Here is a 27132-nt window from a genome sequence, read left to right as displayed (position 1 = left end):
TTGCACACAGAGTGAGTCCATGCTCCTGAACGTATTTAGGCTTGCCATAACAAAGGGGTTGAATACTTATTGGCTTTGTAAAAATTACGAAAAACATTCTACTTTGACATTATGGGGGTTTGTGTGCAGGCCAGTGACAAATCTAAATATATATAAAAGTCAAGGGTTGTGAGTACTTTCTGAAGGCACTGTCCACGGGGTACCAGTACCGAGTCGATGTTTACAGGGGTACGAGGTAATTGAGGTAAATACTGTATGTGCATATAGGTAGGGTTAAGTGACTTGGCAAAAGGATAGATAATATGCAGTAGCAGCAGTGTACGTGATGATTCAAGTAGTTAGTGCTAAGGGGGTCAATGTAGATAGTCCGGGTAGCTATTGGTTAACTATTTGGCTCTCTTATGGCTTGGGGGTAAAATCTGTTCAGGGTCCTGTTGGTTCCAGACATGATGCATCGGTACTGCTTGCCTTTTGTTTTTTTAGGTCCTTCCTCTGACACCTTCTAGTATAGAGGTCCTGGATGTCAGGGAGCGACCCCAGTGATGTACTGGGCCATACACACTACCCTCTGTAGCGCCTTGCGGTCGGATGCCAAGCAGTTGCCATACCAAGCGGGGATGCAGCCAGTCAAGATGCTCTCAACGTTGCAGCTGAATAACTTTTTGAGGATCTGAGGGCCAATGCCAAATCTTTTTAGCCTCCTGAGGGGGAAGAGGGGTTTGCCTGCCTTCTTCACAACTGTGTTGGTGTGTGTGTGGACCATGTTAACTCCTTAGTGATATGGACACCGAGGAACATTAAGCTCTCGACCCGCTCCACTACAGCCCTGTCGATGTGGATGGGGGCATGCTCGGCCCTCCGTTTCCCGTAGTCCACGGTCAGCTCCTTTGTCTTGCTGATGTTGAGGGAAAGGTTGTTGTCCTGGCACCACACTGCCAGGTCACTGACCTCCTCCCTATAGGCTGTCTCATCATTGTTGGTAATCAAGCCTACTATTGTCATGTCGTTAGCAAATGTTATGATGGTGTTGTGCGTGGCCACACAGTCATTGGTGAACAGGGAGTACAGGAGGGGCCCTCGTGTTGAGGGTCAGCATGCTCTGAGTACACATCCTGGTAATCAATCTGTCCCCAAGGCCTTGTGAATATTAACCTGTTTAAAGGTCATACTCACATAGGCTACGGAGAACGAGATCACACAGTTGTCTGGAACAGCTGGTGCTCTCTTGTATGGTTCAGTGTTGCTTGCCTCGAAGCGAATATAAAAGGCATTTGGCTTGTCTGGTAGGCTCGCGTCACTGGGCAACTTGCGGCTGGGTTACCATTTGTAATTTGGGATAGTTTGCAAGCCCTGCCACATCCGACGAGCTTCAGAGCCAGCATAGGATTCGATCTTTGTCCTGTATCGACTCTTTGCCTGTTTGATGGCTCGTCGGAGGTTGTAGCGGGATTTATTATAAGTGTTCAGATTAGACTTGAAAGCTGCAGCTCTAGCCTTCAGTTCCGTGTGGATATTGCCTGTAATCCATGGCTTCTGTTTGGGATATGTACGGTCACTGTGATTGAAGGTAAACTCCTCAATGTTATCGGATGAATCATGGAACATATTCCAGTCTGTGCTAGTGAAACTCTTCGCATGCCATTCTATACAAAGCATTCATATTTGGGAATAATGACGCCACACCTAAGAGGAGAGAGAGATGGTTTAATAAAAGAGGGGTGAGGAAGTGAAGCAGAAAGTGTTCAATAGAGGCAATGATTAACATCTTATTGCCTGTCTGTCATACAGTTGAACTATTAATGTGCCAATCTGATGGGGATCAGTATTAAACTTGAATTATTAAAGTGTTGAATATAGAACACTGGTGCTCTGTAGCTCAGTTGATAAAGCATGGCACCTGCAAGTTACAAAGCCAGGATAGTGGGTTCAATTCCTGGGACCACCCATACGTAAAATGTATGCATTCATGACTGTAAATCGCTTCGGATAAAAGTGTCTGCTAAATGGCATGTATTTTATTATTAAATATTATATTATTGCTATTTTTAAAGAGAATATGAGAAACAAAGGAAAGAGGGAAGGAAAAAAGGATAGATAGATGGAGGAGAGCACTAATTAGAAGGAAGAAGTGATTACCTGTCATATATTTTAACTGTTAATGTGCCAGACTGAGTTGTCCCCTAGGGAGTTATTACTGTATGGTAATAAAACTATCTGGAGAAATTGACGAGGAAAACAACGTAGCTGCACTGTGAGGGGTAGGAAAGGAATAGAGAGGAGAGTGGGAGAGAGAAAGAGAGTAGGATAAATAAATGACAAGGAAGAGAGGAAGAGAAAGCGAGAGAGACAGAGGCGGACAGAGAGCGAGAGACGGAAAGATAGAGGGGCAGATTAAAAGAGAAGGAGGGAGAGAGAAAAAGAGAGGAAGGGAGAGAAGGAGATGGAGCTAAATACCTCCCCAGAAAACCTCTATTGCTTTAGATGATGGAGAATCCTGTAGTAATAAATCCTATTGCAGATGAATCTTCATGATAAAGAATTACTTTCATGGTAATAAACTCATAACTGCCAGTATATCACATACTGTTATCATAGAAAACTGTCAACAATGGGAGAGAGAGATGGGCACCAAAGCAAATAAATTAAAATGTACTCCATTGCTCCGACACTACCACCTTATCATAACAACACATTGAAACGCTTGTGAAGCAAACAAAATCCACAATCAACTGCTGGTCAAAAACGATCACTATGCAGCACAGAATGTACTTATCTTTTAGGAATCAATCCGTGATGGAAATCAAGTGGTCCAGAACGAATGTGATTCTCAAAAGGGGAAGTGTGTTGTGATTTCTTTTCCTTTACCACCAGTCTTTCTTTTTTCTTGTTTCACTCTTTTTTTCTCTCTTTTTCTTCTTCTTTTTTTACTTCCACCATAGAGACTCATCCACTATGACAGGCCTGTCTCTTTCTGTGTTCTGCTCCCGTAGATCCACAGTACTGTTCCAACCACATGCCCTTCTCTTCTCTCTTTCCCTCTTTCCTCTCATCCACCTCCCTCTCTACCCTCTACCTCTCCTCCCTACTGCCTCTTCCCTCTGTCTTCCCTGCCTAGCTCTCTCCTCCTTCCCTCCCTTTCCTCCACCACTCTCTCTCATCTACCTCTCTCATCCATCTCCCTCCTCAATCTCTCTCTCTCCTCTCCCAGGCTTAACCATGTAGCTCCTACCATCTGGAAGAAGGTATTACTTATTTATATAGCTAGACTGATAAAGGACTATAAATATGCTATAACGTTTCAAACTTCTTTCATCTTGAAGTTATGCCTCACTAGAGAGGGTTGATGGGAAATCTATTACATCATCCAGATGAGACTGAATCTCTCGTACCATGATCTCACTAGCTTCCTCTCCTTGTCTCCTCTCCTTCATCTGAACTGGGCAGGTAAATAACATTCCTAACTGGTCAAGAAAGTATCAAATCGTCAATCTATAATATCTGACAGGGTCTTGACATGCCTATACATGAGACCAGACTCAGAGCAACAGTAAAGAGAAAAGTGAAAGGGCAAAGTCTGATCTGTCCCATTACTAATGTGAAAACAATATGAATCTCAGCCTCAATCATTCAGGTTCCTAAGCACAAAATTATTCTATGGAAGTATTTCTATACTAATGGTTCTATGGAAGGGGTTCTACAGCAGTGGTTCTATGGAAGGGGTTCTACAGCAGTGGTTCTATGAAAGGGGTTCTATGGAAGTGGTTCTTTATCGATGGTTCTATGTCAACTGATGAGGTTTGGCAGGTTCTGCGGGGTTATGATTCCCCAGTGTGTTTCAAACAGCGGTTCTACCAGAGATCATATTACCTCCCAAGAGAATTCTTGTCAGTTATCGTCACAGCTGTGTACATTCCCCCTCAAGCAGACACCAAGACGGCTGTCAAGGAACTTCACTGGACTCTATGTAAACTGTAAACCATATATCCTGAGGCGGCATTTATTGTAGCTGGGTATTTTAACAAAGCAAATTTGAGAACAAGGCTACCTAAATTCTATCAGCATATTGATTGCACTACGCGTGGGGGGAATACACTCGATCACTGCTATTCTAACTTCTGCGATGCATACAAAGCCCTCCCCCGTCTTCCCTTTGGCAAATCTGACCACGACGCCATCTTGCTCCTACCGTCTTATAGGCAGAAAGTCAAATAGGGTGTACCAGTGACGAGAACCATTCAACGCTGGTCTGACCAATCAGAATCCACACTTGAAAATCACGCGGACTGGGATATGTTCCGGTCAGCCTCAGATAACAACATCAATCTATACGCTGACTCGGTGAGTGAGTTTATAAAGAAGTACATTGGAGATGTTGTACCCACTGTGACTATTAAAACCTACCTAACCAGAAACCGTGGATGGATGGCGGCATTCAAGCAAAACTGAAAGTGCGAACCACCGCATTTAACCATGGAAAGAGGCGTGCCTTAAAAAAAAAACAAGGACTGCGCCCCCCCCCCCCCCCCCCCCTTCTCTGCGGCCGACGTGAGTAAAACATTTCAACGTGTTAACCCTCGCAAGGCTGCTGGCACAGACGGCATCCCTAGCCACGTCCTCAGAGCAGCTGGCTGGTGTGTTTACAGACATATTCAATCGCTCCCTCCCCACGTGCTTCAAGATAGCCACCATTGTTCCTGTACCCAAGAAGGCAAAGATAACTGAACTGAACTAAATCAATCTCCCTCACTAACTTTAAGCACCAGCTGTCAGAGCAGCTCACAGATCACTGCACCTGTACATAGCCCATCTGTAAATAGCCCATACAACTACCTCATCCCCATACTGTAATTTTTGTTGTTGTTGCTCCTTTGCATCCCAGTATCTCTACTTGCACATTCATCTTCTGCACATCTATCACTCCAGTGTTTAATTGCTAAATTGTAATTATTTTGCCACTATGGCCTATTTATTGCCTTACCTCCCTTATCTTACCTCATTTGCACACACAGTATATATACTTTTTTTCTCCCTATTGTGTTATGTTTGTATGTTTGTTTATTTTATGTGCAACTCTGTTGTTGTTTGTGTCGCACTGCTTTGCTTTATCTTGGCCAGGTCGCAGTTGTAAATGAGAACTTGTTCTCAACTAGCCTACCTGGTTAAATAAAGGTGAAATAAAATACATTTAAAAAATGACTAGCACACACTTCTGTCATCATGAAGTGCTTTGAGAGACTAGTCAAGGATCATATCATCTCCACCTTACTGGCCACCCTAGACCAGTTTGCATACCGCCCCAACAGGTCCACAGATGATGCAATCGCCATCACACTGGACACTGCCCTATCCCATCTGGACAAGAGGAATACTTATGTAAGAATGCTGTTCATTGACTACAGCTCAGTATTCAACACCATAGTACCCTCCAAGCTTATCGTCAAGCTGGAGGCCCTGGGTCTCAACCCCGTCCTGTGCAATTGGGCCCTGGACTTTCTGACGGGCCGCCCCCAGGTGGTGAAGGTAGGAAACAACATCTCCACTTCGCTGACCCTCAACACTGGGGCCCACGGGGGCCCTGCACGCCTCCAACTCAATCATCAAGTTTTCAGAAGACACAACAGTAATGGGCTTGATTACCAACAACGACGAGACAGTCTACAGGGATGAGGTGAGGGCACTCGGAGTGTGGTGTCAGGAAAACAACCTCTCAATCAACATCAACAAAACAAAGGAGATGATCGTGGACTTCAGGAAATAGCAGAGGGAGCACCCCCCTATCCACAACAGTGGAGAAGGTGGAAAGTTTTAAGTTCCTTGGCGTACACATCACAGACAAACTGAAATGGTCCACCCACACAGACAGCGTGGTGAAGAAGGAGCAACCTCAGGAGGATGAAGAAATTTGGCTTGTCACCCAAAACCCTGACAAACTTTTACAGATGCTCAATCGAGAGCATCCTGTCGGGCTGTATCACAGCCTGGTACGGCAACTGCACCGCCCTCAACCGCAAGGCTCTCCAGAGGGTGGTGCGGTCTGCACAACGCATCACCGGGGGAAAACTACCTGCCCTCCATGACACCTACAACACCTGATGTCACAGGAAGGCCAAAAAGATCATCAAGGACAACATCCACCCGAACCACTGCCTGTTCACACCGCTACCATCCAGAAGGCGAGGTCAGTACAGGTGCTTCAAAGCTGGGACCGAGAGACTGAAAAACAGCTTCTATCTCAAGGCCATCAAACTGCTAAATGCCAATCATTAACTCAGAGGCTGCTGTCTACATTGAGACCCAATCACTGGCCATTTTAATAAATGGATCACTAGTCACTTTAAACAATGCCACTTTAAATAATGCCACTTTAATAATGTTTTCATATCTTACATTACTCATATCATATGTATATACTGTATTTTATACCATCTATTACACCTTGCCTATGCTGCTCGGCCATCGCTCATCCATATATTTATATGTACATATTCTCATTCACCCCTTTAGATTTGTGTGTATTAGGTAGTTGTTGGGAAATTGTTAGATTACTTGTTAGATATTACTGCACTGTCGGAACTCGAAGCACAAGCATTTCGCTACACTCGCATTAACATCTGCTAACCATGTGTATGTGACCAATAACATTTGATATTATTTGGATTTTATTTGTTCGATTCTCTCCTGATGCGTGGAAGTGAAGGAAGGAGGAAGGAGAGGTGGAAGATTATTATGTTCTATAATTCGTATATCAATATAAAATGACATAGATTAGAATATATATTAGATATATTAGATAGTGTATGGCTGTGTCCTGCCTTGACAGGGGAGATGGAAAGTGAATTAATAATACTGAATACATTATCGAGAGAGAGAGAGAGAGAGAGAGAGAGAGAGAGAGAGAGAGAGAGAGAGAGAGAGAGAGAGAGAGAGAGAGAGAGAGAGAGAGAGAACAAGAAAAAAGGGAGGGAGGGAGGGATTAGTACTATGAGTAATACTGTATCTATTATTAAGGATAAAATAAGTAAATATTTTATGTCTTTTGAGTAAAAGCTACCCTGGGTTCATTTAAAAGTCTGGTTGGAAACTCAGTGGGAATCATCAGTCTATTCTGAATCATTGGCTTCAACAAATCATCTCCTAAGAGCCTTGTCTTTCTGAGATTTTTCTACCACATTTGTAATGGCTCTTCAGACAACCAAGAATGCCATTGACATGCCCATTGTTAGAATTAGCAGAAGAATTGGATGGAGGAGGAAGAGATCTAGACCCCTACTGTGGTGTGTTGGTGTGGCTGTTTGGATAGTTTGTAGTTTCCTGTAACAATTTTACAGAAACACAGGATGCTGGTAGCCTAGTGGTTACAGCGTTGGGCCAGTAACCGAACGGTTTCTGGATCGAATCCCTGCGCTGACAAGGTAAAAATCTGTCATTCTGCCTCTGAACAAGGCAGTTAACCCACTGATCCCAGGGCACCGAAGATGTGGATGTCAATTATAGCAGCCCTCCACACCTCTCTGATTCAGAGGGGTTGGGTTAAATGTGAAAGACACATTTCAGTTGAATGCATTCAGTTGTACAACTGACTAGGTATCCCCCTTTCCCTTTTGTTGAGTTTGTACATTTCAGGTACAGAACGTCATTCGAATGTCCCAAGAGACGATCTAATGTTAAATACTGTTGAAGTAATATGGTTACAGGTTCATCTGCCTCACCTAAAGCCTATTCTTGTGGGAAGCTGCTATAGACCACCAAGTGCTAACAGTCAGTATCTGGATAATATGTGTGAAATGCTTGATAATGTATGTGATATTAACAGAGAAGTATATTTTCTGGGTGATTTAAATATTGACTGGCTATCATCAAACTGCACACTCAGGAAAAAACTTCAAACTGTAACCAGTGCCTTCAACCTGGATCAGGTTGTCAGTCAACCTACCAGGGTAGTTACAAACAGCACAGGAATTAAATCATCAACATGTATTGATCACATCTTTACTAATGCTGCAGATATTTGCTTTAAAACAGTATCCAAATCCATAGGATGTAGTGATCACAATATAATAGCCATATCTAGGAAAACTAAAGTTCCAAAGGCTGGGCCTAATATAGTGTATAAGAGGTCATACAATAAGTTTTGTAGTGATTCATATGTTGATGATGTAAAGAATATTTGCTGGTCTGTGGTGTGTAATGAGGAGCAACCAGACGCTGCACTTGACACATTTATGAAACTACTTATTCCAGTTACTAATAAGCATGCACCCATTAAGAAAAGGACTGTAAAAATGGTTAAATCCCCTTCGATTGATGAGGATTTCAAAAATAATATGGTTGAGAGGGATGAGGCAAAAGGTATGGCAATTAAGTCTGGCAGCCCAAGTGGTTGGCAGACGTACTGCAAATTAAGAAATCCAGCAACAAACGCTGACACTACACATCCAAGTATATCAGACCAAATTATGAAAGACAAGAATTGTACTTTTGAATTCCGTAAAGTCAGTGTGGAAGAGGTGAAAAAATTATTGTTGTCTATCAACAATGACAAGCCACCGGGGTCTGACAATCTGGATGGAAAATTACTGAGGATAATAGCAGATGATATTGCCACTCCTATTTGCCACATCTTCAATTTAATCCTACTAGAGAGCGTGTGCCCTCAGTCCTGGAGGGAAGCTAAGGTTATTCTGTTACCCAAGAATAGTAAAGTCCCCTTTACTGGCTCAAATAGCCAACCAATCAGCCTGTTACCAACCCTTAGTAAACTTCTGGGAAAAATTGTGTTTGACCAGATACAATGCTATTTCACAGTAAACAAATTGACAACAGAATTTCAGCATGCTTATAGCGAAGGACACTCAACAAGCACAGCACTTACACAAATGACTGATGATTGGCTGAGAGAAATTGATGATAAAAATGATTATGGGGGCTGTCTTGTTAGACTTCAGTGCAGCTTTTGACATTATCGATCATAGTCTGCTGCTGGAAAAACATAAGTGTTATGGCTTTACACCCCCTGCAATAATGTGGATGAAGAGTTACTTGTCTAACAGAACACAGAGGGTGTTCTTTAATGGAAGCCTCTCAAATATAATCCAGTTAGAATCAGGAATTCTCCAGGGTAGCTGTTTAGGCCCCTTGCTTTTTTCAATTTTTACTAACGACATGCCACTGACTTTGAGTAAAGCCAGAGTGTCTATGTATGCGAATGACTCAGCACTATACACGTCAGCTACTACAGCGACTGAAAGGACTGCAACACTCAACAAAGAGCTACAGTTAGTTTCAGAGTGGGTGGCAAGGAATAAGTAAGCCCTAATTATTTCTAAAACTAAAAGCATTGTATTTGGAACAAAACACTCACTAAACGCTAAACCTCAACTAAATCTTGTAGTAAATAATGTGGAAATTGAGCAAGTTGAGATGACTAAACTGCTTGGCGTAACCCCAGATTCTAAACTGTCATGTTCAAAACATATTGATGCAGTAGTAGCTAAGACGGGGAGAAGTCTGTCTATAATAAAGCGATGCTCTGCCTTCTTAAAAAACTTCTTAGGGATCGGCGTCCCGTCAACGGGACAGTTGTAAATCATGCAGAGCTTTGTGTCAGGATTGCAGATTATAGAGAAACAACAAATGTCGGTACATATAAGTGTCTTATATGGGCTGAAAGCTTACATTCTTGTTAATATAACTGCACTGTCCAATTTACAGTAGCTATTGCTGTGATAAAATTCCATGCTATTGTTTGAGGAGAGCTCCTAACAACAAAACACTTTTTTCACCTCGATAGGTTTGATAAATTCACCTCTGAAGGTGAAACGTATACTTACATTCTGAAATCTTGCTCTGATTTATCATCCAAAGGGTCCCAGAGATAACATGAAATGTCGTTTTGTTAGAAAAAATAATTTTTCATATCCTAAAAAGGTCCATATAGCATGCACAATCGATTTTGTATTTCCACTCGTTCAATTTGCAAAGAAAGGAATCTGTGAAAATGTCAGCCTAAACATTGTTTCAACAAGTCAAATCACGTTCATATGTATTCCTCAGAGATCCTAGAATGTAACAAGACTTCACTATATCATTAGGGGTGTAGTATATCCTATAGGACACCATATTTGGTCAGAGAGCAACGCCTTCATAGCACGCAGATGACGCGGGCGGTCTTCACTTGAACGACTCTAACTTTGTCAAATAAGCACCAATCGGGGTCAAACTGTCACGATTCCCACCGACGGTGGCGCCCCCTCCTGCTCGGGTGGCACTCGGCGGTCGTCGTCACCGGCCTATTAGCTGCCACCGATTTCCTTTGCTTTTCCCTTTTTTTTATTTAAGACACCTGTGGTCAATTAGCCATTAGAGGGGCTATTTAGGTTAGCTGGCCCGCTCCTTTTTGTGCGGGATTAATTGTTGTTTCCGACTGTCTTGTTCATGTTCGGCTTGGCATTGTCACACCTTATTTATTCCCCTGTGTTTGGGAACTTTGTTTTTGTTTCTCAAAGTGTTATTAAAAAACAACACTCCCTGTGCTCGTTGCTTCCTGCGCCTCATTCCTAAACCACGACGACCAACGTCGTTACACAAACAAAGCTAGCTAGATAGTCAATGAGCTGGGCTTTACGGCAGTATCCGGAAACCCTGTGTCTGTCGCAAAATGTAGGTAACCTTTTGCAACAGCATGCCTTTTCCTTTTGGACAAAAATTATAAGAATATTCAGAGTTATGAAGTTATGAAAACTGGTTGTTTTGCATATGTTGAACGTATAATATGGCTACTAATGCTGTAAAAGTCCAAGAATACAGATTTGTTGATATTTTTGCAGAAAAATGTAATATGAATGCAACTGTCTCCTTCACGATTTGCCCATATTTACCTGGGTGACTTCACACTAAATGTCATGGAGAACCCTCATACTTAAAGTTATCCGTCTGAAACTTTGCACACACACTGCTGCCATCGTGTGGACCCCACTGGAATTACAACCAGAGTGATGGCTAGAACTGGGACCTTTCTCTTGCATTTCAAAGATGGCGGTAAAAATAACGGTTGTTTTGTTCTTTGTATTTTCTTCTACCAGATCTATTGTGTTATATTCTCCTACATTCAATTCACATTTCCACAAACTTCAAAGTGTTTCCTTTCAAATGGTACCAAGAATATGCATATCCTTGCTTCTGGGCCTGAGCTACAGGCAGTTAGATTTGGGTATGTAATTTTAGGCGAAAATTGAAAAAAAGGGGGCTATCCCTAAAACAATGCAGTTTAAAAAAAATACCGCTAACAATAGCGGGGCTGTATACAGAGGGTCCCAGTACAGAGTCAATGTGCGTGGGCACCGGTGTCGAGGTAATTGAGGTAATATGTACATGTAGGTAGAGTTATTAAAGTAACTATGCATAGATAATAACAGAGTAGCAGCAGCGTAGTAAGGAGTTGGGGGCAATGCAAATAGTCTGGGTATCCATTTGATTAGCTGTTCAGGCGTTTTAGGTCTTTCGGGTAGAAACTGTTTAGAAGCCTCTTGGTAAATGTGGTCTAGAATTATTTTTCCTTCTGGTTGTACATTTAACATGCTGATAGAAATGAGGTAAAACTGATTTAAGTTTCCCTGCATTAAAGTCCACGGCCACCAGGAGCGCCACCTCTGGATGAGCGTTTTCCTGTTTGCTTATGGTTATACAGCTCATTGAGTGTGGTTTTTGTCCCAGCATCTGTCTGTGGTGGTATGTAGACAGCCACGAAAAATACAGATTAAAAACTCTCTCTGGGTAGATAGTGTGGTCTTCAACTTATCATGAGATACTGTACCTCAGGTGAGCAAAACCTAGAGACGTCCTTAGATATCGTGCACCAGCTATTGTTTACATATATACATAGACCCCCGCCCCGTGTCTTACCAGAGGCTGCTGTTCTATCCTGTCGTTAGAGAGTATAACCTGCCAGCTGTATTTTCTTAATGTCGCCGTTCAGCCACGACTCTGAAACATAAGATATTACAGTTTTTAATGTCCAGTTGGTCGGATAAATGTGCTTTCAGTTCGTCCCATTTATTTTCCAGCGATTGAACGTTAGCTAGCAGAACGGAAGGCAAAGGCAGATTAGCCACTCATTGCCTGATCCTCACAAGGCACCCTGATCTCTTTCCGCGAAATCTCAGTTTCCTTCTCCAGCGAATGACGGGGATCTGGGCCTGGTCGGGTGTCTGTAGTATATCCCTCCCGTCCGACTCATTGAAGAAAAACTCTTTGTCTAATCTGAGGTGAGAAATCGCAGTTCTGATGTCCAGAAGCTCTTCTCGGTCATAAGAGACTATAGCAGCAACATAATGTACAAAACAAGTTAGGAACAACGCAAAAAAACAAACAAAACGGCATGGTTGGTTAAGAACCGATAAGACGGCAGCCTTCCCCTCCGGCGCCATCTTTGTAATGTTGCACATTGTTACAACAAAGTATATAGCCATAATATGACATTTCCTTTGGAACTTTTGTGAGTGTAATGTTTACTGTACATTTTTTATTGTTTATTTCACTTTTGTTTATTATCTATTTAATGTGCTTTGGCAAAGTAAACGTATGTTTCCCATGCCAATAAAGCCCTTTAAATTGAAATGAATTGAATTTTGAGAGAGAGAGAGAGAGAGAGGGAGAGAGAGAGAGAGAGAGAGAGAGAGAGAGAGAGAGAGAGAAGCTACAAAAATGCCTAGAGGATAGGAACATGAAAGACATAGAGTGATGTTATCGTGAAACGAGCTGATAATACTAATGAAAGCTTGTTTCAATTCACTAGAACAAAGTGTTTGTGGCTTTTTCTCTCTTCTATATCTGTGTCCTACCTTGTTCTCTCCCTGTTCCTTTGTGTTAAGGGGGACAGGGTGATGGGCTGGCTGTCTGTCTGCCTGCACGCCCGCCCGTCCGTCTGTCCGTCTGTCCGGGTCAAGGCTGTTTTTATCTGTCTGAGAACTCTCCATGCAGTGACCATGGTCAAGGCTGTGTGTGTATAGCACAGTAGGACCTGACCAACAGTAATGTTTCATGGAGAGGATCTCATTGACAGTGTGGTATGCAGCATGGACTGGACAACACCCCCCTTCACTGACTGGAGACAGTTCATCAGGGATAAGGCCCTGGGAAACCAGAGAGACAGAATTTAATTTAAAAGGCCCAGACTCTCTTTCTGTCACGTCCTGATCAGTAAAGGGGCATTTTGTTATTGTAGTTTGGTCAGGACGTGGCAGGGGGTGTTTGTTTAGAGTGTCTCGGGGTTTGTTGGTCTATGTGCTTATGTAAGAGGGGTGTTTGTTTAGAGTGTTCCGGGGTTTTTGGTCTATGTTCTATGTTAGTGTATTTCTATGTTCAGTCTAGTCTTTCTATTTCTATGTTTAGGGTTTGTTGATTGACCTTCAATTGGAGGCAGCTGTTCCTCGTTGCCTCTGATTGAAGGGCCTATGTATAGGGGTGTTTGTGCTATGGGGGTTTGTGGGTAGTTGTTTCCTATTTTGTGTCTGTACACCTGACAGGACAGTTTAGTGGCGTTCGTTGTTTTGTATATGTGATTTGTTTGTTTTTCCTTCTTTTAATTGAATAAAGAAGATGAGTATACACGTTCCCGCTGCACCTTGGTCCAACCCTTACCACGCCCGTTACACTTTCTTTCTGTACCAATCTTTCTCTCTTTCTCTCTTTGTCACTGACAATCTCTCTTTGTCTCTTTCTCTCTCTCCCTCTCTCTCACTGACAGGTGCGCTTTCTCTCTCTCTCCCTCTCTCTCACTGACAGGTGCGCTTTCTCTCTCTCTCCCTCTCTCTCACTGACAGGTGCGCTTTCTCTCTCTTTCTCTCTCACTGACAGGCTCTCTCTCTCTATCTCTGTCTCTTACACTGACAGGCACTCTCTCTCTCTCTCTGTCTCTGTCTCTGTCTCTTACACTGACAGGCTCTTTCTCTCTCTCTCTCTCTCTATCTCTATCTCTGTCTCTTACACTGACAGGCTCTCTCTCTCTCTCTCTCTATCTCTATCTCTGTCTCTTCACTGACAGGCACTCTCTCTCTCTATCTCTATCTCTGTCTCTTACACTGACAGGCACTCTCTCTCTCTCTCTCTGTCTCTGTCTCTGTCTCTTACACTGACAGGCTCTCTCTCTCTCTCTCTCTCTTACATTGACAGGCTCTTTCTCTCTCTCTTTCTTTCTCTTACACTGACAGGCTCTCTCTCTTTCTCTCTCTCTTGTTGTTGTTTGGTGAAGGCTGGTTGGGTAGCAGATTGTTATGAGGAAGACAGATAGTTGAGAGAATCAATGCTCATTAAGCAGACTAAACACAGATGCATGCATGCTCGCACGCACACACACAAAAACACACACACAAACACTTACACAAACACTTACACAAACACACACACATACTATGTCTGATGCACATCGATGGTGTGAGGGAGAAGATATTGATCGTTCCTGTAAGGTCCACTGGCTGCTCAGGACATTTCATTTACTGATGCTCAGATGGAACCAGTTATAGATTGCCTCCTGATCAACAGATACCAAGCAGCGACTGTCAGTCAGGCTCTTTGGTACGTTCTGTCCTCTCTGAAGTCATTTCCTTGACTGATGAAAAAACTGTTTCACTTTCTCATCTCACTCGTCACCCCTCCCATCTCTCTCTCTCTCTCTCTCTCTCTCTCTCTCTCTCTCTCTCTCTCTCTCTCCTTTCTCACTCTCCTCCACCTCCTCTCTCTCTCCCCTATCTCCCTCTGTCCCTCTCCTCTCTTCTCTCCCTCCTCTTCCCTCCTTTCTTCCTTCTCCCCCTCTTCACCCTCCCCCTCTTATATTCTCTCTGCATCTCCTCTCCTCTCCCACTCATCCCTCCACCTGTCTCTGTTGCAGACATGACCTAGTTCCCCTCCACCAGGAAGTAAAAGGTCATGGTGTGCATCATGTATTACCTTCCCCTGCCTGGCCCTGTGGGACCTTGGTGGTTGCTATGGGAGACCAACCAACGAGAGAGAGAGAGTGGCTTCATGCTGTCACCATACTGTCAGGACAGACTAGAGCTCAATCACAAATAAAAAACACACGCACACACACACACACACACACACACACACACACACACACACACACACACACACACACACACACACACACACACACACACACACACAAAGACATACACATAGACACTTGGGTACACAAACGCTTGCACACGCATGAAAATTAAAACTTTCAGAGCAGAAAAAGAGAGGACAAAGTCCATAAAATGTATAAAATGTCACTATTTTGCAGTCAGTCGACAAATACAACAATTATGTGTTGGCTTCAACAACAAGTGAAGACACTGTTATTTAAAGGTACATTGAACATTTCTTGACTCTCCTTTGTGCGTTCCAAATAACACCTTATTCCCTATGGGCCCTGGTCAATAGAAGTGGACTATAATAGCTCTGTACTTATCACCAAGGTCATTAGCCAAGTCAATGGCTACAGCAGATAACAATCTTCACTCACTGTAATTACTGTTCTTTCAATCTGTTCAAACTGCGAAGACATTCAATGGAAATAATGACAGTTTTCAGTTCATGGTCACCTTACTGAAGGAAAGCACATATATTAACAAACCCATGGCTCAGTCTAAGAGGGGTAACTATGCGTCACATACTTACTGAGTGAGTTCAATGAGTCAATAAGCAGAGGCTGAAACATTTTCTAAAAACATAGAGGCTGTTTTCCAATTGCAGATCTTCTCACAGTTCCACTAGAAATTCTGAGAACTGTCAAGATTTTGTATTTGTATTTATTATGGATCCCCCACTCTTCCTGGGGTCCATCATAATGAAAGCAGTTTATACAATTTTAAAAGCATTACAATACATTCACAGATTTCACAACACACTGTGTCCCGTCAGGCCCCTACTCCACCACTGTTGCTTCACAGTCCCCGCTGTTCCATAAGGTGTTTTTTTAATCTGTTTTTTAAATCTAATTTTACTGCTTGCGTCAGTTACTTGATGTGGAATAGAGTTCTATGTAGTCATGGCTCTATGTAGTACTGTGTGCCTCCCATAGTCTGTTCTGGACTTGGGGACTGTGGCATGTCTTGTGGGGTATGCATGAGTGTCCGAGCTGTGTGCCAGTAGTTTAGACAGACAGCTCGGTGCATTCAACATGTCAATACCTCTCATAAATAAAAGTAGTGATGAAGTCAATCTCTCCTCCACTTTCAGCCAGGAGAGATTGACATGCATATTATTAATATTAGCTCTCTGTGTACATCCAAGGGCCAGCTGTGCTGCCCTGTTCTGAGCCAATTTAAATTTTCCTAAGTCCTTTTTGGTGGCACCTGACCACACGACTGAACATTAGTCAAGGTGCGACAAAACTAGGGCCTGTAGGACCTGCCTTGTTGATAGTGTTGTCACAAATACATCTTTAAGGGCTTGTAAGTAAGTATTTCACTGTAAGGTGAAATACTTACAAATACCTGTTGTATTTGGCACATGTGACAAATCAAATTTGATTGTTAAAGTACAAAAGGGAAAATAAATAAACATAAATATGGTTTGTATTTACAATGGTTTGTTCTTCACTGGTTGCCCTTTTCTTGTAGCAACAGGTCACAAATCTTGCTGCTGTGATGGCACGTGTTATCTCTCTCTCTCTCTCTCTCTCTCTCTCTCTCTCTCTCTCTCTCTCTCTCTCATCCTTCTGTCTACCCTACCTATCACTTCCACCCTGCTAAGGTTACTGCTACTCATATCATACTGTATTTGACACATGCGCCGAATACAACAGGTGTAGACTTTACCGTGAAATGCTTACTTACAAGCCCTTAACCAAGAATGCAGAGTTAAAAAGTAAGAAACATTTTCTAAATAAAAATGGAAATAGTAACACAATTTAATAAGAATAATGAGGCTATATACAAGGGTTCCCGAGTAAATGTGCAGGGCTACAAGGCAGTTGAGGTAGTTGAGGTAATATGTAAATGTAGGTAGGGGTAAAAGTGAATGGGCAATCAGGATAGATAATAAACAGAGTAGCAACAGTGTTTGTTAAAAGTGTGAAAGTGTGTGTGTCTGAGTTTGTGTGTGTGTGTGTGTGGCGTCAATATGCATGTGTGTGTGTTTTGTGTGTGTGTGTGTGTGTGTGTGTGTGTGTGTGTGTGTGTGTGTGTGTGTGTGTGTGTGTGTGTGTGTGTGTGTGTGTGTGTGTGTGTGTGTGTGTGTGTGTGTGTGTGTGTGTGTGTGTGGAGTGTCAGTGTAGTATGTGTGGGTAGAGTCTAGTGAGTGTAGACAGAGCCAGTGCAACATAAAAAGGCTACTAGATCCAGTCAGGGTGCTACTGCCACACACACCTAGTGAGGGGTGAGATTGAGGCTGTGGAGGCGGCATTGGGATCTTCTTCTCTCCATTGTCTTTGTGTTCTTAACAGCTTATAGGTCAGAGGTTACTGGTTGCCCGCGGCGATACCCTGACACCTCATTACTCTTCATGGACACCACATACACACACACACACCGATAGCAGGAGAAACTTTCACATTAGAAGTCACTCGATAGGGCTCTTCTGGTGTGTGTGCATCTGTGTCTACCCGTGTGTGTCGTCTTTTAATCGTTACTGTCATTGCTGGCTTGGTTACAGTACATTAGTCCACAGTGTGTGTTTCACAGTAAAGACATTGACATTTCGCTGTTTCACAGTTCCCAGTGCAGAACTCCACAGTTCTAATCACCATTATCATAACCATAGTTACAATACACTCTAAGGCTGCTTCCCAAATGGAACCTTTACAGTGCACTATCCATAGGGCTCTGGTCAAACGTAGTGGACTATAGGGAATAGGGTGCCATTTGGGATGCACCCTAGAATCTAGGTCAGAGGACATCTAAGGCTTTCATTTTTTAATTTCAGGGATTTTATCATAATGGAATAATTTATATTCCAACAAGCTCTCACAGTCTCACGTCAGAATTAAACGTTCATCCATGTTTCTCAAACATCACATTTCGAAGTTTAAGTTTAGGCATTAACTCCACATCTTTAAGGTTAGGGTTAAGGTTAGGCATTAACTCCACATCTTTAAGGTTAGGGTTAAGGTTAGGCATTAACTCCACATCTTTAAGGTTAGGGTTAAGGTTAGGCATTAACTCCACATCTTTAAGGTTAGGGTTAAGGTTAGGCATTAACTCCACACCTTTCAGGTTAGGGTTAAGGTTAGGCATTAACTCAGTATGGTTAAGGTTAGGATTAAGGTTTTGGATAGGCTTAAAACCAAAACATCAAAATCAACTTTCTATTGCTGGATTTGAACATGCAACATTTGTAATCAGAGGCAGGTGCTTACATCTATCCACAATGCCTTAGCAAATCCAAAACCTACTGGAAGGTAACAGCTCGCACTGTTGCCCCTAGTGGCCGGTTTCCACATCATCTCCCAGCGTCCTCAGACATGGATGGATGTCGAATACTAACTTGTATCACGGTGACCTGCATGAATATTCACCCATCGTTCAATAGAAATATTTTCCATTCTGCGAAACCCAGAAATGAAAGCATGTATCTGAAATATGGCACATGAATATGAATTGAATTTCTCTTTATTAGCCAGAATAATGATATGTGGTTATCACATGCCTCGTTTCAATAGAAACAATTTCTCTTTCAGTTCCTTACGGTCTTGTCTGAAGAGGACTCATATACTCCTTGCATAGATTTGGATCCTGTGTCTGGAATATTGTGGAATGTTCTCTAGTTCCATTAGAAGGTATTTAATCAGTCATTCAACAGAACCGTTTCAATGCACCTTGGCATAGATTCTACAAGTGTCTGGAACTCTATTGGAGGGATGCGACAACATTCTTCCACAAGAAATTCCATTAGTTGGTGTTTTGTTGATGGTGGTGGAAAACTCTGTCTAAGGCGCCGCTCCAGAATTTCCCATAAGTGCTCAATTGGGTTGAGATCTGGTGACTGAGACGGCCATGGTATATGGTTTACATTGTTTTCATGCTCATCAAACTATTCAGTGACCACTCGTGCCCTGTGGATGGAGGCATTATCATCCTATGGGGGTATAGCCATGGTAGCCAAAACAATGGCCAAAATAATGGCCTGCCCAGCATTTTTACACACACACACACACACACACACACACACACACACACACACACACACACACACACACACACACACACACACACACACACACACACACACACACACACACACACACACACACAACACAACACAACACAACACAAACATACACACACTCACTTTTACAGACACTATTTGTTGCTGCTACTCTGTTCTTTATTTTACTCTTATTATTATCTATCCTGATGTCTAGTCACTTTACCCTGCCTTCATGTACATATCTACCTCAAATACCTTATTATTATCTATTCTGATGTCTAGTCACTTTACCCTGTCTTCATGTACATGTCTACCTCAAATACCTTATTATTATCTATCCTGATGCCTAGTCACTTTACCCTGCCTTCATGTACATATCTACCTCAAATACCTTATTATTATCTATCCTGATGCCTAGTCACTTTACCCTGTCTTCATGTACATATCTACCTCAAATACCTTATTATTATCTATCCTGATGTCTAGTCACTTTACCCTGTCTTCATGTACATGTCTACCTCAAATACCTTATTATTATCTATCCTGATGCCTAGTCACTTTACCCTGTCTTCATGTACATATCTACCTCAAATACCTTATTATTATCTATCCTGATGTCTAGTCACTTTACCCTGTCTTCATGTACATGTCTACCTCAAATACCTTATTATTATCTATCCTGATGCCTAGTCACTATACCCTGCCTTCATGTACATGTCTACCTCAAATACCTCATTATTATCTATCCTGATGACTAGTCACTTTACCCTGCCTTCATGTACATATCTACCTCAAATACCTTATTATTATCTATTCTGATGTCTAGTCACTTTACCCTGCCTTCATGTACATATCTACCTCAAATACCTTATTATTATCTATCCTGATGCCTAGTCACTTTACCCTGTCTTCATGTACATGTCTACCTCAAATACCTTATTATTATCTATCCTGATGCCTAGTCACTTTACCCTGCCTTCATGAACATATCTACCTCAAATACCTTATTATTATCTATCCTGATGCCTAGTCACTTTACCCTGCCTTCATGTACATATCTACCTCAAATACCTCATTATTATCTATCCTGATGCCTAGTCACTTTACCCTGCCTTCATGTACATATCTACCTCGAGTACTTCGTACCTCTCCACAGTGATCTGGTACTGGTACTCCCTGTATATAGCTCCACATTGATCTGGTACTGGTACTCCCTGTATATAGCTCCACAGTGATCTGGTACTGGTACTCCCTGTATATAGCTCCACATTGATCTGGTACTGGTACTCCCTGTATATAGCTCCACATTGATCTGGGACTGGTACTCCCTGTATATAGCTCCACATTGATCTGGTACTGGTACTCCCTGTATATAGCTCCACAGTGATCAGGTACTGGTACTCCCTGTATATAGCTCCACATTGATCTGGTACTGGTACTCCCTGTATATAGCTCCACATTGATCTGGTACTGGTACTCCCTGTATATAGCTCCACATTGATCTGGTACTGGTACTCCCTGTATATAGCTCCACATTGATCTGGTACTGGTACTCCCTGTATATAGCTCCACAGTGATCTGGTACTGGTACTCCCTGAATATAGCTCCACAGTGATCAGGTACTGGTACTCCCTGTATATAGCTCCACATTGATCTGGTACTGATACTCCCTGTATATAGCTCCACAGTGATCTGGTACTGGTACTCCCTGTATATAGCTCCACAGTGATCTGGTACTGGTACTCCCTGAATATAGCTCCACAGTGATCAGGTACTGTATATAGCTCCATTCTTGTGTATTTGATTTTATTCCTCTTGAGTTACGATGTATTTTTTTACTCTACATCTTTAGGAAAGGTTCGTAAGCAAGCTGTCACAAATCCCACCGAAGGTGGATCCCCTGCCTGCTCGGGCGGCGCTCGGCGGTCGTCGTCGCCGGCCTACTAGCCGCCGCTGATCCCTTTTTCCTTTTCGTTTGGTATGTCTTATTGTTTGCACCTGTTCCTTATTTGTGTCTCTTGATTTATGGTTATTTAAGCCTGTTTAGCCCGCCCAGGTTTGTGCGGGATTATTTTCGTCAGAGTGCTTTTTTGTTGTTGGATGTGCTAGCGATCTGCATGTGTTGTTTTATATGCGTACTGTGGACCCGTTGTATTTGGGCACTTCGTTATTCACGCTGGTTGTGTTGGCGTCGACCGTTTTCGTATTTAAGGAATAAACACATTTTTCCTTACCTCTGCTCTCTGCGCCTGACTCCTACCACCACTCCTAGCAATCGCTGACACAAGCATTTCGCTGTAAAGTCTACACCTGTTGTATTTGGCGCATGTGATAAATACATTTTTATTAGATTTGATAATGATGATGAAGGTATTGTTCTTCAACAAGAATATGTCTCTCCTCTTTCTCTTCATCTGCATTATTGATTAGAGATATTTAACCTGACTGACTCAACCCCCCCGTAGCGCTTCTGCATGGTGTGGTCTGAGTCACCTACTCACTTGATTTGTGTTATATAAGACCATTAATGGGGGAAGAGGGGGGAGAGGGGACATACAGTAACGCAAGAAGGACCCTACCTTCACATATCCCCCATCATTTATGCAAGGGTTAGGGAAGTCAGTCTGTGTGTGTGTGTGTGTGTGTGTGTGCGTGTGTGTGAGAGTGCATGTGTGTGAGAGTGCGTGTTTGTGTGTGTGAGAGAGAGAGAGAGTGCATGTGTGTGTGAGAGTGCGTGTTTGTGTGTGTGTATGAGAGAGAGAGAGAGAGAGAGAGAGAGAGAGAGAGAGAGAGAGAGAGAGAGAGAGAGAGAGAGAGTGTATTTGTGCATGCATGTGTGTGTGTTTCAGATTGATCTACCCACCCCAAGGCTAAGGGATGCTCTCCTCACGGTAGTACCCCTGTAGTTATGAGTGTGTATTTCTAATTGTGTTCTCATTACAGTGACTGGAGAAGGGAGAAAGCTTCTAGCGTAGCATAGCTAGCCCCAGGCACTCATAACACACAGCTTCTAACTGCTAATACTACTCACTAATCATGGCCAATCACAAAGTCATTGGTCACACACACACCCACACACACATTAGTCACAGTCAAGCATATTCAATATTTATTTCATAACAGAATTGTCCTAATGTGGTATCAAATTTGTAGTTATTGTTTTATGGAATTCCTGATTTATTGGTTGAACCTGTTCGTAATGTGTTTTAGTACATGATTTATTATCAATGTCCACTTAACTCCATTTGTTCCATTCATACAACCATTAGACAATGAAAAGGTCAAATAATTGACGCCAACAGTGACACACAGCTAGACTATAGACATCAGGGGCCGTACCGCAACTCAGAGTAGTGCTGATCTAGGATCAGTCCCCCCTGTCCATGTCATCTTATTCATTGGGATCTAAAAGGTGAAACGGAGCCTACATCAGCACTGCTACTCTGAGATGCTTGATACCTATGGCCCCAGGGCTTAAAAAGGACCATAATGGGACATAAAGCCATAAGGACATAACTATGACCAGGGATATAAAGGAAACAATGGCATGAGGATCATAATACATGAGGTGAAAAAGACAACATTAGCATAATGCTGTTCCACCTCTCCAGGGGTTTCATGTTGCCAGTCTGTCCTGCTGTTCCACCTCTCCAGGGGTTTTATGTTGCCAGTCTGTCCTGCTGTTCCACCTCTCCAGGGGTTTTATGTTGCCAGTCTGTCCTGCTGTTCCACCTCTCCAGGGGTTTCATGTTGCCAGTCTGTCCTGCTGTTCCACCTCTCCAGGGGTTTCATGTTGCCAGTCTGTCCTGCTGTTCCACCTCTCCAGGGGTTTCATGTTGCCAGTCTGTCCTGCTGTCCCACCTCTCCAGGGGTTTCATGTTGCCAGTCTGTCCTGCTGTTCCACCTCTCCAGGGGTTTCATGTTGCCTGTCTGTCTTGCTGTTCCACCGATCTGCTCTCCAGATGAGGGGTTGTCTGTATCTCCTCACCCTGACCGCTCATTCATGTCAGATGAAACCATGCATTATCTGTCAACAACCTGGGGTTACATCTGGTCAGTGCTTGAAGTGGAATAAGAAAAGGTGCCTGTACTCATAAAGGCAATTTAGGCTTTGGTAAAGCATTCAATTACATATGCTCTCTACAATGGATCACCAGTAGCTTTAAAAACCACTCAAATAAGTCAATAGATTTCAATTTCAGATGTTGCTCTGAAAGCCTATCACCTTCATTGTGAGAAGCCGCGCTCATACAAACCAATCAAAACCATTTACATCTATTAGTTTCTCTTTGTTTCTATCGGTTCACTTCAGAATCATCCTTTTCCAATCAATAATCCCTCGCAATTATATTTCATCTTTTGTGGTGAACAAAGCAAAATCATTTGTCAGTGTTTGTGTTTTTTCAGAAATCAACAGGTCATTCTTCTATTTCTTCCGGTTCAAACAGCACTCAGAATGTGCTCTCTGTCTCCATAGTAACAGTGAAATAAATGACAGGCGTAAAATGGAGAGGAGAGGAGGTGGTGTGAGAAGAAGGCTACAGTAAATCACACACGTATGCACGAGTGAACACACACACAGACTCCGGGCGAGTGTACTACTCTAGTCAGATTGTCTCCTCCACTTCAAGCTCATCAGTGTAATATTACTGAAGCTTAGGGAGTCCTGTATGCAGAGTTCTGTCTATAAGGTCTGAGATTCAAGGGGAGCGAGAGGAGAGATAGGTAGAGTTAGCCAGACACACAGAGAGTGTGTGTGTGTGACAGATCAAACAGTCTCAGGTTAGGGAAGGCTCTTCCTTTGAACTGAAGCTCAAAAAGACATGAGAATGACCAGAGAAAGAAAGAGAGAGAGAGAGAGAGAGAGAGAGAGATGGTGTGCATTCATCATCAGTGAAAAATTCCCCCTCTTTTTCGTTTTTTCATTTCCTCCTCCACTCATCCCATCCCTCTCTCCTCTCATCTTCAACTGATGAACAGTGGCCTCCACAGGCCTGTGAAGTTCTTGATAGTGGCTCAGCTACACACACACTTGGTGCATTAACACTTAATGTTTTATTATTCAAAGTTATGGGCTTCCGAGTGGCGCAGCGGTCTAAGGCACAGCATCTCAGTGCTAGAGGCGTCACTACACACCCTGGTTCGATCCTGGGCTGTATCACAACCAGCTGTGATCGGGAGTCCCATACCGTGGTGCACAATTGGCCCAGCGTCGTCCGGGTTAGGGGAAGGTTTAGCCGGAGTAGGCCGTCATTGTAAAATAAGAATTTGTTCTTAACTGGCTTGCCAAGTTAAATAAAATGTGTAAATCTGACTCTGTCTGCCTCTCATCTGAGGTGAGGAACACATGCGTGTCTGAAATGATGAAAGTTCTGTTCTCTCTGTCTCCATGTGTTGATGTCATCTCAGTCATGTCACGGATCGATGATGATGCATGTTGAGAGAGAGAGGGGGAAGTAGGTGTTGTAGTGTTTGTGTACATACTGACCACGTGATGTTTCTCCAATGTATATATAATTTATTATGTCTGATTGTTCACATCTATAGATCATTGTTTACATACATGTTTGATTGTTGACGTGTGTATGAGATTGTTTACATATGTGTTTAGTCTTATTAACAGTGGTCATGGAAAGGCACAATTGACCTGTTCTATTGATCCAGAGATCTATGAAAGTCTACTGCACAGAGCCTCTACAATTAGTTCTGGATCCACATACACACACACACACACACACACACACACACACACACACACACACACACACACACACACACACACACACACACACACACACACACAAAAAAAAAAAGCACACGTGCGTATAAACATAGAGTTCAAGTCGGAAGTTTACATACACTTAGGTTGTTGTCATTAAACTCATTTTTCAACCACTCCACACATTTCTTATTAACAAACTATAGTTTTGGCAAGTCGGTTAGGATATCTTCTTTGTGCATGACACAAGCAATTTTTCCAACAATAGTTTACAGACAGATTATTTCACTTATAATTCACTGTATCACAACTCCAGTGGGTCAGAAGTTTACATACACTAAGTTGACTGGTCCTTTAAACAGCTTGGAAAATTCCAGAAAATGATGTCATGGCTTTAGAAGCTTCTAATAGGCTAATTGACATAATTTGAGTTAATTGGAGGTGTACCTGTGGATGTATTTCAAGGCCTACCTTCAAACTCAGTGCCTCTTTGCTTGACATCATGGGAAAATGAAAAGAAATCAGCCAAGACCTCAGAAAAAAATTGTGGACCTTCACAATTCTGGTTCATTCTTGGAAGCAATTCCGCCGAAGTCGGGTCACTGGTCTTCTAGCCATCATCGATCCATTTTTCATTTTCCGTGTGTTTTGTCTTGTTTTTCCTCACACCTGGTTTCAATTACTTGTTGTGTATTTAACCCTCTGTTCCCGCCATGTCTTGGTGTGGGATTGTTTGTTGTAAGTGCTTGTGCACTTGTTTACTGGTGCGCGTCAGGTTTTTGTACCCATATTCTGTTCTATTTTTCTGCCGTTGGTTTTAGGATTAAACTGCTCTGGCTACTACCTAGTTCTGCACTCCTGCATCTGACTTCCCTGCCACCAGTTACGCACCCCTTTACAGAATCCCACACCCAACATATGGAGTCAGCAGGAGAAGGTGCCCCTGGAATAGGGGTGGAGGAGCACGTCCGGGAGCATGCGGCGATGCTCCACCATCTCGGTGCCGCCATGGACTGCGTTGTCCAAAACATGGACCGCTGGGAGAGACAGGGAGTTCCTCCTGCGCCTCCCCCAGCACAACCGGGGTCTCCACTACTCGCCTCCCCTTCACCCGGTCCCAGTGGGATTCGTCTCGCCCTTCCCCGGGAGTATGACGGGATGGCTGCACGCTGCCAGGGTTTCCTGTTGCAGCTCGACCTCTACCTGGTAACTGTCCACCCGGCTCCTTAAGGTCGAGAGAAGGTTTCCGCCCTCGTCTCATGCCTCTCTGGGAAAACCTTGGAGTGGGCCAACGCCGTGTGGGGAGAAAGAGATGCGGCGCTGGACCATTTCGAGGATTTCACCCGCCGCTTCTGGGCAGTCTTCGACCATCCACCCGAGGGTAGAATGGCGGGTGAACGTCTCTTCCATCTGAGGCAGGGGACGAGGAGTGCCCAGGAGTTCACCATGGTTTCGGACCCTAGCCGCCGGCGCGAGATGGAACGATAGGGCCCTGATCGACCACTATCGCTGCAGTTTGCGCGAGGACATCCATCGGGAGTTGGCCTGCAGGGACATCACCCTCACCTTCGACCAGCTGGTGGACCTGTCCATTCGGCAGGATATACTGCTGGCCACCCGCGGACGTCCAGCTCGGGTTCTGTCAGTTCCATCCCCCAGCACTGCCGCTCCGGTGCCCATAGAGCTGGGAGGTGCTGTGCATAGGGAGACTGGAGGAGGTTTCGGCTCGTGTACCATCTGTGGCCTCAGAGGTCACACTGCCGGTAGGTGCCGGGTTGGTTCCTCTGGGGATCGAGGCAGCAGGCAGGGCACTCTGGCGTCATCCCAGGTGAGCCGGCACCCTTCTCACCCAGAGCCCTCTGTTGCACACATGTTTTTGTTTGTTTCTTTTCCTGAAATTTCCCCGCATTCCCAGCATAAGGCGCTCGTCGATTCAGGCGCGGCTGGGAATTTTATAGACAGATCGTTCGCCCTTAGTTTAGAGATCCCCATTGTTTCCGTGGCTGTGCCCTTCCCCGTTCACGCCTTTGACAGTCGACCATTAGGGTCAGGGTTGATTAGGGAGGCCACCGCTCTTCTGGGTATGGTGACGCAGGGGGGTCACAAGGAGAGAATCAGTCTCTTCCTCATTGACTCTCCTGCGTTTCCCGTGGTTCTAGGCCTACCCTGGTTAGCTTGTCATGACCCCACTGTTTCTTGGCAACGGAGGGCTCTCACGGGGTGGTCGCGAGAGGGCTCGGGAGGTTTAGGGGTTTCCGTTTGTGCTACTACGGTGGAAAGTC

Source organism: Salmo salar, chromosome 27 (genome assembly GCF_965601325.2).
Source record: "Salmo salar chromosome 27, fSalSal1, whole genome shotgun sequence".
Taxonomy (NCBI): Eukaryota; Metazoa; Chordata; class Actinopteri; order Salmoniformes; family Salmonidae; genus Salmo; species Salmo salar.
The sequence above is the reverse complement of the archived record's forward strand: the minus strand, read 5'-3'. Positions refer to the sequence as shown.